General features: G+C 39.3%; 2 long non-coding RNA genes across 4 annotated transcripts in view; one reads left to right on the forward strand and one right to left on the reverse strand.

Moving 5' to 3' along the window:
- Window positions 1–13943, reverse strand: part of LOC140928736 (uncharacterized) — a 54452-nt gene that overhangs the window by 14221 nt on the left and 26288 nt on the right. For all 3 annotated transcript variants that reach the window (XR_012164663.1, XR_012164665.1, XR_012164664.1), the window contains exons 4-5: window positions 4177–4287; window positions 335–420 (exon numbers count right to left, since the gene is read on the reverse strand). This is a non-coding gene — a long non-coding RNA (uncharacterized lncRNA). The remainder of the gene's footprint in view (window positions 1–334; window positions 421–4176; window positions 4288–13943) is intronic.
- Window positions 8320–10488, forward strand: LOC140927069 (uncharacterized). Its single transcript, XR_012164518.1, has 2 exons — window positions 8320–9120; window positions 9157–10488. It is a non-coding gene; the product is annotated as an uncharacterized lncRNA (long non-coding RNA).

The following is a 13943-nucleotide window of genomic DNA, read 5'->3' on the forward strand; positions in this document are numbered from 1 at the left end:
GGTCTTGACAAGTAAATTGACAACTAACTGACCAAATAACTAACTAACTATCAAACTGACTAAGTAAATATATATATAAATACACAGATAAATGAATGAATGGATGAGTGAGCAAGTTTGGATTGGAAATTAGTTTTTATTTGACGGCCATAAAACGCAAAAGCGACAAAAGATGCCATCGACACCTTTACAAACCTCAGAAATGAAAGCCACAAATGTATTTTCTTATTTTTTTATAGTTTTTGTTTTATGGTTGATTCTCATTTTACTGATTTTTCTTGAGTCGTTCGTCACAAATAAATCCAAGTGATATGTAGGCGCCAGACTACCTTACCTTAGAAAATGTGGGCGCGAGGAATTTGCCACTTATAACAGCGCGCTAAGTCTTCACATCAATCATTTTCTTAAATAAGACCTTATCTGCAAAGAAACAAACAAGAAATATAAGAGCTTTGCATCCCCATTTATAACATGCAAACAGTAAAGTACGGGCGATTTACAATCCACGTGATAAGATACCACTCAGTAATTAATGAAATAAAAGTAGCAGTTACATAATGACATCAGAGACCTTCGAGGTTTTTGGGCTTCCCACAAACCGCTAACGTCCGTCAGGTTTGCGGTTTGAGGTTAACGTTTTTATAGAAAGACCACGTTCTAGAACACTTTCGCTTATTAATTATCGAAGTCTTTTTCATAGAAACGTAATTTTGAAGACGATTTCTCAGCTAAAAGGGAAGTGAAAGAATGGATGAAAACAAATATGGCAGCCTCGAGCTACCATCCGCGAATCTTAAGTCCCAAATATGGGCAGACGGCTAACGTTAAACCGCTAACCGCAAACCGCGGTTTGCCATTTGCAGTAAGATGGCTAAACCTTGATCTCAAAGGTCTCTGATATCATATGGAACGTAACTGTTTCCTTAATACAATCCAACTTAGCCCAATTGCCGACTGAACACAATTATAACATACCGTAAAATTCCAAAAATAAGCCCCTACCAGTATAAGCCCCTCCAAATATAAGCCCCCCAAACCAGTGACGCAGAAAACCCTCCGTTAAATCGCCCCTCCAAATATAAGGCCCCCCGGGGGCTTGTACTTGGAAAATTGCCCTCAAATACAAAATAAAACAAAGCAAAAACGGTAAATTTACTTCGAACTATAAGGCTAGCCCAATCGATTTGTAAACGCAAATGTCCCTCCGTAGATAAGCCCCTCCGAATATAAGCCCCTCCAAAAATAAGCCCCTCAAAAAGGGCCATTGAAAAGTATAAGCCCCGGGGCTTATTTTCGGAATTTTACGGTGCACTGTTTCACAGTTTGACTGTGTGGCCGCAGTTTATCGTTACTTTACAGTATGTCGCATTTTGTTTCGGTTTAAAATTGGGTGCTCATGAAAAGGCGGGGTTTCTCGGTGCTGCCGAAACCATTGTTTTGTTTGGTAGATATTGTCTCTTGGGGAGGGTATTGTTCAAGTTCTATTTTATCTTTTGTATTAAGTCATTTGATGATCGAACTCGGCCGCAACACCAAGAAATTAAACTGCCTAATAAGAGAGTATAGATTAAGGTATAGACAATTAACGGCTACAGGGCAAATTATTGCTGCTAGTTCAACCACATATTATGAACAATAAGCCCAGGCCTTTGACGACTTAGACTGCTTAGTATCGATAACGGCAAACATTAAGAGTCATCAAGGGCGTAGTCAGGATTTTTTGGGCACACTTTATAAAATCCACCCAAACCCTTCAGTTCTGCCAAATCATTTCCACAGTACCGAATACAGCTAAGGGGTTCGGGGCCTTTACTCTCACGGAAAAACGTTGAAATTTATCTCCCCTGAAAAGGCTGGGAATGCATCTTAAACTTTTATTCTTTTAAACTGAATTCCGAACTGAGCGTTGCTAAAAATAATAAAGAGACGATTGTGATTAGGTCGAACTGCCTTCCTTCCGTAGTTCCGAGTTTCAATCAGTCTATGAACTACAGTTTGTGAAATTCAACTTTTTTCTCTTGAATTTTGAATACGTTCTTCCAGTTTTGTCGTTCTTTTTATGGTGCCTCTTCTTTGTTTCTAGTGTAGATCTGAATTTTATTTACAATTTTGCTTGGAATCAATGATTTGCTTGCCACTTGGGAAATTGACCTTACCTTCATAGATCCGCTCTCCTCAAATACTCAACATAGGTCGTTAATGGGAAAAGAGAGCGAAAGTTTTGCTGTTCTCACTTAGCACAGGAATCCTCCTCCTTAAGCTTGGTCATATATGCATTTTCGTTCTTTATGGCTGCATTATTTAAATTATTGCTTTACTTTTAAACAAACAACAATAACAAAGCTTTAGTATAGATGGCCACGTTTTCCTGGTCTACAATAAAGCTTTTCCGTGTGATAATTTTCTTAACCTTACTAGACAATTTCTCAAGTGCCCACGTGCATACGTCCGCACAGGTAGATTGCGCACGTGCATACGTCCGCACTGGTGATTGTTCTCCAAATATTGAAATACGGTTCATTATTCACTTCATTGAACATACTTGACAGAATGTTTTGTTTGTCTTGCTAAAACGGGCTGTTAACCTTTCATGACCATGAAAATAGTGAACTGACTATAAAAAGCCAGTGCACAATAAACTGGACTCTGCTTTTTTTTATTCACAAATTTATTTATATTTTGGTTTATGTTGTGAAAAAAAGAAAGAAATAAACAAGGTTACAGTCGGGATTTTTAAGAGCTTTTGATGTATTACAGAATATTCGGGGAATTTAAGTCAAAGCGCCCCTTGCCTTCAGTTGTCCGACTTTTGATTGGACGATGGCGTGAATCGGCATTAAAGTTTGGTTCGTTTGTAAACATGGCAAATAGTACTGAATAAGTGAGAGTTACTAGTGAATACTCTTAAAGAAATGCGAGATTTGGCTAGCCTAATAACATTAAAGAGACGGTAGCCTGAGAAAACAGCCGACATTTGGCGACGCTACCAGTGGTTTCCCCCCAAAATGACGTCTGAGAAACGAGCGCAGAAATTCCATTCTGATGACGCGTACTACCCAGATCTGGGTAGTGCTTCTGATTGGTCGTGCCGCGTGCGAAATTTGATTCGAGTATGGAATTTCTGCGCTCGTTTCTCAGACGTCATTTGGCGGGGAACCAGTGGTAGCCTCGCCAAATCAGGCTAAAGAGACGGTAAAGAGACGCAATAACCTTCTGTAACTCCCTTATCTATCATGTTGAGCAATACAGTGCCAATAATAGCGAGGTAGAAATGCAGATTTGCGCTTTTGTCGACGGTTCTGCGCATGAGTGTAACACTCTGCTATTGCTCTGTTATCAACGAACTTGTGATCCTTCAAAATTCATTCTACGAAATAATGGATCGATAGATTCTAAGGAAATAAAGTAACGAAAATTAACGCCAGAAAAAGTAGACACCAATCAGAGGCGGGATTTTTTCATCTCATTCTTCCCACTATGTTTTTCCGAATAAAAATTATTTTTTTCCTACTTCGCACGAGACTAGAGGAAAAGAATCAATTAAGACAAAACAATATAGAGGTGGGGAAGTTCTTAGTCTTTAGGATCTTCTTCCTGGATATTAAAGCAGATCTCACGCTTTTTTCGTGTTGGAGCCCCCTGTGTTCGTCGTTTACTGTGAGAAAGGAGGTTAAGCAACCACAACGACGACGACAACGTCATAAATTTTTTAAAAAAATGGTTTTATGAGCAAAACAACAGCTCTGCACGTGCACGCTTTTTAAATACATTTCTTTGACGTCCACTGCACGACTAATACGTGAAACCTCCTAATGCGACGTTTAATCTGATGGAGGACGTGAACATACGACGACGAATTTTCCAAGCTCTTTTTGAAATTGGATAAAAGTCATTAAGAATTCAACTACAGCAGCCTATCTTCTACAGGGACCAAATAGACGCGATAAAGTTTTGAGAGGACTCAAATTTTTTTTTTTAGCGACGTTTTCACTGCCGCCGTCGTCGTCGTTGTTGCCCCTAAACGCCTGAGTTACAACAACTGTTTGCAGTGACACATCAGGGCAACTGCATAAACAGCCGCCATTATTGTAAAAGATATTTGATCGCTGTTGAGGAAATAAAAGGATGGTAAATATGTCAGTTGTTACGGATTGTCGTTATAACCTTCAATCTTACCTGGAACACACACCAGACAGTTTAAAACGACGATTCACTTTCCACTTTTGTTCAAGCTTGCTTAAGACGGCTTACTCCGAGGTGTCTTTCTCCATTGAACTTCTCGTTTATCTGAAAGCAGGTGCAAAATTTGTCAAGTACATGTTAGAAGGTCCGATAACGTAAATAATAAACATTTGAGGGGGTGTTTTTGAATTCCTAAATTACTAGTTCAAAGATAGACGAATGAACCTTAGAAGTGTTGAAAGTTGGATAAACTTGGCGAAGATTTAATTTTCCGTTTTTTTTTTGTTTTTTTCATGGATTATTTAGTACTGAAACAGGTTCAGTTGTTTGAATAATCGACCACTTGTTTCCGAAATTAAACATTCAACTAAAGTATCATGCTTAAGATAGTAGTCACGGGAGTTTGATTTGACGGGGCAAAACGCTGAACTAAAATTACTCTCAAACGATTTAGCAAAATAGTGATCGTGAGACAAAAAGGCTTCTTCTTAGGGCTTGATCATAGCTGGTATTACAAAAATATTTTTAACTACACTTCTAAATTTGCTTCATCTTTATGACGGTGTAACAATTCCCAAAAACCAGCAGGTGTTAATTAGTGTGCTTAGAAAATGGAAACAAAATATTTTACATCAACCTGCTATACGCTATTCATAAGAGGTTCTGACAAGTAGCATAAACAATAATCCAGCAATTACCAATTCGAATTTTTACAAATCACAAAACGCTCTTCGTTAACCCCAAAATTTCTTTATTTTTTTCGTTGAAGTAAAGAAACAGGGTACTAAGTAGTGTTGATTTGAACTCACTTGTGAATAATGATTACCAACAATAACAATCGTCAACAAAACACTACTTTAAGAAGTCAAACGAACAAATACAGAAAAATAGTTTCTGAGAAAATAGCTGGCGCGGGTTCAATCGGTGTGAAAACCTGCCAAAACTCGCTACTGACGTAAAACAAGGTTAAAAAACGGCGCGCCGACTGAAGTAAGAACTTAATAACATGGAGGATTTCTTTTTTTCCGGTTTATATTGTTAGGTATCTTTGAGGTCAGGTGAAACGTTTCAGTTTTTGCTGTTCGTTCTAATCCGTTGACGTCTTTTCAAAAAGAATATGGTAATTTGAGCAGGTTTGGAAAGCAACAAGAAGGTTCGTAAGCCGCCGCCCGGTTAGCTCAGTTGGATAAGCGCCGGTCTGCCGAGCGGGAGGTCGCGGAGTTCAAACCCGGCCGGACCAACCCTCAGGGTCTTGAAATAACTGAGGAGAATGTGCTGCCTTTTTTATAACATCTACAAATGGTTAGACATTCTAGTCTTCTCGGATAAGGACGAAAAACCAAAGGCCCAGTCTCACAGCTCTTTCACTGTTCTGATTCTTGTGGGACGTAAAAGATCCCACCCTGCTGTTCGTAAAAAGTAGGGGGCGTAGACCCGGTTGGTGTGGTACAATCTTTCATGAGCTGGGTGGGTAATGAAGGCGTTGATAGCAATTGGGACGTTAGTCCTGTGCCATCCCCTGCCACCGTGTTGAGTCACCGTAGCGAATTTAAATAAAGTAGGACATTTGAAAATTGAACTGGGATTTGCAATTATGTCCGGTTTTTTTTATCGCCGTTTTTGAACATTTCTTTGCATTCATGGATTTCATAAAAGCTTTGTGAATTTGGAGTATTTGTTTTTTTTATCTCAGTCTGTAGTATTTTTGAAGAGTAAAGCAAATGTGACGCAGTTTTTTAGTCTTGCTTTTAAGGTACTTCCTTCCGAACAAAACAGTGTGAGAAAGCTTTTCACTTCCTTGTTCCTTGTTTTAAAATGTAAAGACATCCGTCATCTCGTTCTTAGTTAAAAATTTCACTCCGCTACTACACTCCCTGAGGCAATGCCCTAACAACCTGTTTCGACGATTTCCACTGGCGCGTCTGAGTAGGCTGTATTTTCTCACCAATAACATCAAACCACACATTAATTTAGTTAAAAGTACACGCAAAAGTACTTCCTTTCTTTGTATTTAGGTTTATTGTACATTAGTTTATTGAAATCTTTTTGAAAAAAAAATGCAAATTCATTAATGTCAGTTTTTGCCAACAGCCGAGCGTTTTCCTTTTTCGTGCTTTTTTTTTTCAAAAACTGGAGCGTAGTAAAGTTTTAAGTAGCCTCGACGCTGCGAAAAAGGTTAGTATAATTTCTCGTGTATAAATACAAATGATTTAAAAAGGTAGGCCAATTTAGGGGTTTTGCTAGCTACTGAGTTGTCACATTGAATGTCACCGGATTCACTAATTAATATGAAATATCAGCAATATTTATGTGTGGTTGAATAGGATATGAACATGCAATTATGTAGATCAAGGAGGTAAAAAACTGCTCAATCATTCTTCTTCTTCCTTTTCCATTTTTAATACTATTATTTATTTACTTCACAAACTTATTACACCATTTGCAAAATTCCACCTTTACACGATACGTTACAGGTTACATACTTGAATTTCATGCACTATGGTGGTTACCACGCTCTAATAAAATTGTACATTTTTCATCACCTGCTGTACCAAAAGATTCCATAAAATTTCTTATAGCTACTTATAATTTAGTACATTATAGAGGTTCAAGCACTCTGCCTGAAAGGAAAATAGAGGTCTAACGAGGTCAATCTGTTATAAATTTGTCAAAAATACTTGCTTTCAGAGTAAATCTAAAAACAATTATGACGCTGTTACGTTTTCAGTCTATAGAGGTCTGCAACCTTGACGTAACATTTTTAATGTATAAAACTGAGAAGAAGGAAAGAAGTTGACACTTGTAGGTCATTCAAAAGCCCTACTAAACACGTAAACCAGGAATTGAGAACATAGTCGACGCTCTCCTTGCCACTAAACTCTCGTAATCATAAGCGACAAGCTTTATCTCCTTTCCACCAAGAGTTGCTAATTCACGAGCAACGGCCACGTCATCTGTAGAAAACGCTATCTTTCAGTCAACCCGACTACATCAAACTTTGACCCAAGGCTGGAATAGTTACACTCAGTGTTGTCGATTGTTCACGGACGGAGGTCCTGTTTGTAGTGTGAACAGGTCTTCTAGAGGAATGCAAAGAACGAAGACAGCCACTACGTTGTTCTTATTCGTAACCATTGTCGAGGAGATGGTGCGCAAAGTATTACGTTTATACACAATGCATGTCGCCCTCGAGCAGACAAACAGGCTTTGGTGTTTGAATGTCCGGAGACAACGCTTGATCATACGTAAGGCCAAATACCGCGAACTGGTAGTGACGAAAGCATTCCATGCCAAGCCTTGTGAATAAAAGAAAAAGCATTCCAGTTCCAGCCGCAGACAAGAGATTTTCACCATTTAATTAACACATCTTCTTAGTTTGTGCCCTTCTTCTATATGCAGGCGAAACAAATTATCCGCCCGAGAGAAACTTTATCTCCACCGACATCCGACATTTGTTGAATTTCAGTCCAACCTGTATATAACGGCCCTGTATATAGCGGTCAAACTATCCAACTTTTGCATTTTTGTACTAAGAATAAAGTGGTTGTTGTTGTTGTTGTTGTACCCTGTATATCACGGTCACCGGACAACTTCCCAAAATTTTCAGTTGCCTTATATTTTCTGCAAAGTTGACCTGAATATAGCGGTCACCCTGTATATAACGGTCACTGTGCCATTTCCCATGCAGTTTTGACTGTATTGCTGTAGAAATGAATCGTTCCATCCACAGTGGAACACTTGAAGCACCGTGCAAACGGAAGGAACATTGATAGCCAACTCCCAACATGGTTGGCTATCGTTTGTTGGCGTCCGTTTGCTCACCCTGTTGTATGTTGCTGCGTGTTGTTGCGCAAAGTTTGGCCAACAACTCCCAACATTTCTTTGATCCTTGATCGCCAATCAGCGTAGCGCAACAATGTTTGGATCCTTTTGCAAAGCTCTTCAAAAGTTCTCGGTGCCACGCCCGCGCATTACACGTGGTCTCCTTGAAGATCATTCACGTGGAGTTTGACTGATAGTCGCGGGTCGCTGGTCCAAAGTCGGGGTCGCGGGTCCAATGTCGCGGTCGCGGGTCCAAAGTCGCGGTCGCGGGTCCAATGTCGCGGCAGGGGAAAATTATTTGGAGTTCGAGGTAACTGAGTGAAAACGAGTGATATGAAAAAAATATAAAGGGGAAAAAAATCGTTTTTATGCTTGATACTCTACGGTAGCCAATTTACAGGTTACGGATGTTACAGTTAACAAAGTAATGTCTCAAGAAAAGACCTAAAAGAAAAAGCTGGCCGACTTTTGTGTTCGCCGCAAGTTCATTTTGTTTTCTTTCTATCGGGCCCAGTTATGTATAAATTCAGCTTTGAATGTACTTATGCATGACAGTATCTGATAAAAAATGTTACCATGAGTTACTATTGTTTTCTTCTTGTCTATGAATTGCTCACAAATTCTTAGGGGTGCATTCACTGAAAAATGTGCGATACACTTCATAGACTATAAATTATAAACGTTACAACAACTTAAAACCTTTTTTAAAAAAGGCTAACTCGGGCTCGAAAAGCTACGAGTCTGTCGGTAGAAGAAACGAGAACTGTTTCAATTTTAACAAATGTTTTCGGCAAAAATAAAGAAAACGCTTGTTGAAAAACTTCTGGTCGCTGTTACGAAAAATTGTATTGCGTGACTAGTGTGACTTTCTAGAAGTTTCGCGAGAGTTCATAATTTGTTTATTTTAGGATCTTGTGTAAGCGTTTCTAAAAGCGGTATATTTTGTAATCTTTCTATAATTAGACTATTTGGAAAGTTCTAGAATCTTATTGTAAACGTATATAAGGTAGGCGAGCCCGAGTAAGGTTTTAACTAGTTTTCACAAGCGAAGAGAGTTTGACGTTGGTCGTGTTTAGTCAAGTGTGACGAAGGCAGTGTTTATTCAAGTTGGCGGAGGCCGTGTAAGTTTATCAAGTTTTAAAGTTGTCGGAGGCCGTGTAAGTTTAACGAGTTACGTGCTGTTGTGGAGTTTTACTCAGTGGAAACTACGTTCATTTTTGGAATGAATCTTCTTGTTGCTGTTCCGACAACCCTGCGTTCAGTTTAGTTTGCAAGCTACCCGTCCTCTAAAAGATTACCCGCGTAACAGTCGCAAACTCCCAAAATAAACTCTTTGCACAAGTAACTGGAAAGAGGAGGAGAGACGTTGGGCTTGAAGTGCCAGTAAAGTACATTCAAGCGGGTATTCGAGGCATGAATTTAATAAAAAACAAGTAATAATCCACAGCAAGGGGGGGTAAAGCTCGAGCTTTATCCTCTCTGGGTCTCTTGAAAGGAGTTTGTTCCCACTAACGACTGAAATCCGGAATCCAAGTTCTACCAAGAGAGAATAGATCATAGTCTCTTGGTTCTATTACTGACAAAGACTTGAATCCAGTACCTGGAATCTGGAATTACTTACCTAATTTATTGTCTTTTCTTAGCTCTGGTGGAGTTGATAACTTACCGTTTTCAGTGTCCGGTTTACTTTCTTTTTCAGCTTCATGATATCGGGCGTTATTATTTCCTTACCTACTTACTCACTTAGTTATTTACGACGCATGTTTTCAAGATTTGACTGAGACGCACATTGAATGGCTTCCTATTGTCAGGTTGTCCTGGTTGCCATTTAGGTGAAGAGAGCAAGAAGTTATATTGAACACTCTAGGTTGCCGTCTCAGTTGTAAAAATAAAAGCATTAAGCGAAAATCTTGCTTCGAGGAACAGACTCCTTTCTGTGGATTATTACTTGTTTCCAGGCCATATTAAATTAATGCCTTGAATACCGCTTGAATGAAGTTTCATGCGCCTATTTTAATACATTTTCTTTCAGTTTTGCCGAAAACATTTGTTGAATATAAGAGTTCTCGTTTCTTCTACCGACAGACTCGTAACTTTTTGAGCCCGAGTTCGCTTTTTTTAAAAAAAAGGCTTTAAGTTGTTGTAACGTAATATAATCTGTAGTCTATTAAGTGTATCGCATATTTTTCAGTAATTGAACCCCTAAGCATTTGTGAGCAATTCATCGACAAGAAGAAAGCAATGGTAACTTATGGTAACTTTTTTATCAGATACTGTTATGCATAAGTATATTCAAAGCTGAATTTACACATGACTGGGCCCGATAGAAAGAAAAAAAAAAAAAAAACTTGCGCTGAACACAAAAGTCGGCCAGCTTTTTCTTTTAGGTCTTTTCTTGAGACATTATTTTGTTGACTCTAACATCCGTAACCTGTAAATTGGCTACCGTAGAGTATCGTGCATAAAAAAGATTTTTTCCCTTTATATTGTGTTCATATCAGTCGTTTTCACTCAGCTGTTACCTCGAACCCCAAATCATTTTCCCCTGCCGCGACATTGGACCCGCTACCGCGACATTGGACCCGCGACCGCGACTTTGGACCCGCGACCCGCGACCCGCGACTATTAGTCAAACTCATTCACGTGTGTCACAATACTGTCATTCGAATTCTTTTAATTTATAAATATTGTGGCAAAACGCACTGCTCGTCCCAACATTGTTGGGAGTTGTTGAATTCGTTTGCACTATCCAACAACTCCCAACATTTTCTGGCCTACAATGTTGGGAATTGGACTGGCGCCAACAGCAACACGCCCAACGAACCAAAAAGGCAGGACGCCCAAACGCAAGCTGTGAGATGTATACATACTTGCTTGGTGTTAAAGTTAGCTAAGTATAGGGCTTCCAAAGAGTTGACATTGGTCTGAACTGTTAGGTTCTTGCGTAAACATGCTGGCTAAATTTAGTGCATTGATACTAGACGATCACCAACAGTTACTTTTAACTCTGCACGTAGCCCCTTTCCGCAGAAGTAAGTGATCTTGATGCGAAACACACTGGTCGTCCCAAGGCTATAAAATGATACATCTACAGACACTGTGGTGGTCTTTTAACATTATATTACTGGAGAGCTGTGTTCGATGCCATTCCACCTCCTTCTGCTGTAGCCCCGTTACCAGTTGACTTAGGTCCGCTAATCTTAACAGGCCAGGCTTGTCTGATAGAAACGGCGAGTTTAGTCTATTCCAAGTATCTTGCTAGGACCTAGTTTCAATCCTTTCCTTGTTAGTAAGTGGCCATTGTATTTACAGTGAATGTATGCAACTTGACGGTGGTCAATATTCATCTTGTTCCGCTTCAGCTTTAGTCCGACTTTTCTAGACCTATCTAGCTGACTTACTCTAAGCGAGGGTGAGTTCCGCCTCATCAGTTACCCCCATATAAGAATGCCATCTGGTAATTGTTTTGACTGCCTTTAGGTCTTTAAAAGCTTCTGAACTTCTTTTCTGAAAAATCTCGGTGGTTAACAATTGATGCCTAAAGGCATCCTCGCGAACTAAATATCTGCCAAATGGCGTATTAAACGTTAGCACCTTAGTACATTCTTCGTCAAGCTGGATGTTCCAGAACTGGAAAGAAGGATACTTTACCAGTTGGGTATAATACTGGTGTTAAAGACGGGTAAACCTTCAGACTTGATACTCTTTACAATCAATCCCTTCAAAACATCTTCCTGCTTGCAGAAACATCATTCACATTTTCTTGAGGAGCTCGAGGTTCGCATCCCACTGGGTGTCAAAAGCAGCAACTATTTTAACCAGATTCAACTTTTCGTAGGTTTGAAACCCAGTTGCTGGTTTGACTGGATGCTTAATGATTTGAAATTCAACAGGATGGAATTTTCTCTTAATTTTGCTCGTAGTTTTGGCTTTGCCAATTGCTGGTATCGTTTGGCCAGTATATGACACAAGTCGATAGTTATATTTTTTCATCCTATCACATCTCAGTTTGCACAGCTGTCTGCATTGCAAGTGGTGTTGCAAAACATTGCACTGTTTGCAAACCTGTGTCTAGGTTCAAATTGAGCCGAAGTTTGTTTATAACTAAACTTTGTACCAATCTGTCTTTGTAAGTTTAAGTGGCTTGTTTCCCAGGGCCTCAGTAACTGAATAATTCGTCGAACTCTGAATCATCAAATCTGTATTCACTTGAAGTTGTGATGGACACAAGTTAATTCATTTTTTCTTCAGGGCCGAGTTGTTCAAAGCTGGGTTAAGATAACCCAGGGTCAGTGCGAGATTTGAATTCAGATTTAAAAGCTTAAAAAGCATTTCAGTTTTAATTCTTTTTGTCTACATGTTGGTGATTGGAAGCTATAAAAATAACAGAGAAAATTACGCAAGAAAATGCTTTTGAGCACAAGAAAAAGAAACCAGGGATAAATTTAACCCCAGGTTAAGCGCTAATCGGCTTTCGAACAACTGGGCCTGGTGTGTTCTAACTTCTTAATGCCCACTTCTACGCTCTTTGCCTCCTCACTGACAATTCTGACTAAACAAGGTTAAAACTCTCTAAGGCCCCTTTCCTGGCAACAGTAAGTAGAACACTGCACTTTTGATGGCCTCCTGATAAAATCTGAATTGTTGGATACATCGTCTCCAATTTTCTCCTAAATTTCCTCTAATGGCGGTGGAAGCGGACTAATTGTATCTCAGTGCCCGACACTACGTTATCCTTGTGCGTTTTCGAAGTAAGGGAGAAAACACAGAAACAATTATAACTTTGGTTTTTCCTCGCAAGGCCGAGGTTAATATCATTTTGTCGTGCCTGGGTCGAGAAGCCAGGTAGAAACGAAAGCTGGCTTAGTATATTTAATCTTGGTTGATGTCCGCAATGACGTCGTCAAGCGACAATCTTTGTCGGTTGTTTTGACTGTTTTTACGACCGTATGTAGATTATAGTTTTGGCGATAAATTTTGACGGCAGAAGTACTTTAAAGAAAAAAAAATTGAAACAATTTGGACCAGTGTCATCAATTAAGAGAGAAAACCGAGATAAAATAACATCTGTCTGTGCGTCGCACTTCGTAGCCGACGACGAGTTTGCTTAGGTCGCGGGATATGTTTATCGGAAGTGCGTTTCAGTTCGGCTTTTGACCGTCAAAACCTTTAGCTTACTGCTCCCTGAAATATACCTTTGAATTAATGTTACACCGAGGAAATCCCACGGTGAATTCGTTTTTTCCTTGCCGATGGATCAAAAGCATATTTCAGCAACGTAAATCGATCGGCTGTTAAACCCAAGAATGGAATTTGCATGCAAACTTTCTTTTTTTCCATTCAAGATCCATTCAGCGACCGAAACAATGCTACAAATGGTTTGAAATACGCATTTAAGAATCAAATAGGGCCCAAACCATTTAAAATTTTCCATCTGTCGGTATAAAAAAAGCAGTAGGACTATTCTTTGAGTTCCTTGTTTTGACTTCAGAGCTATGACAAAGAAAAATTACCGCAAAAGGATCAGTTCTAGGACTTGCTGCTATCTAAGGTACCGATATTTTCTATCTTTATAGAATTGCATTAGTTTTTGACGTTACTTTCGGGGGAACGTGACTTTGAGAACTTTACTGTAATTAACAAAGTGTATGACTTGAATCTGTGAGCATCAAAATAAACATTTCAGATTTGTTATTTCACGCAGATGATTGAAGACATCCTGCACGCATATTTAATGGCTATTTTGTTGTTCACTCCATAACTGGAACGTTTCTTCTGCCAAAATAGTGGTTCCATATAAAGTAAGTTCCTTAAGTCTATGTTGTTAAATTCCCTGTGCGGGATTAGGGGTGACCCGAACTAGTCGGGTCACAGAAATACAACAAGTTGACAAGATAGGTGCCTTTGTACGACCCGTCCGCATAGTACACGTATATTCA

This window comes from Porites lutea, chromosome 2, assembly GCF_958299795.1.
Source record: "Porites lutea chromosome 2, jaPorLute2.1, whole genome shotgun sequence".
In the NCBI taxonomy this organism is placed as follows: Eukaryota; Metazoa; Cnidaria; class Anthozoa; order Scleractinia; family Poritidae; genus Porites; species Porites lutea.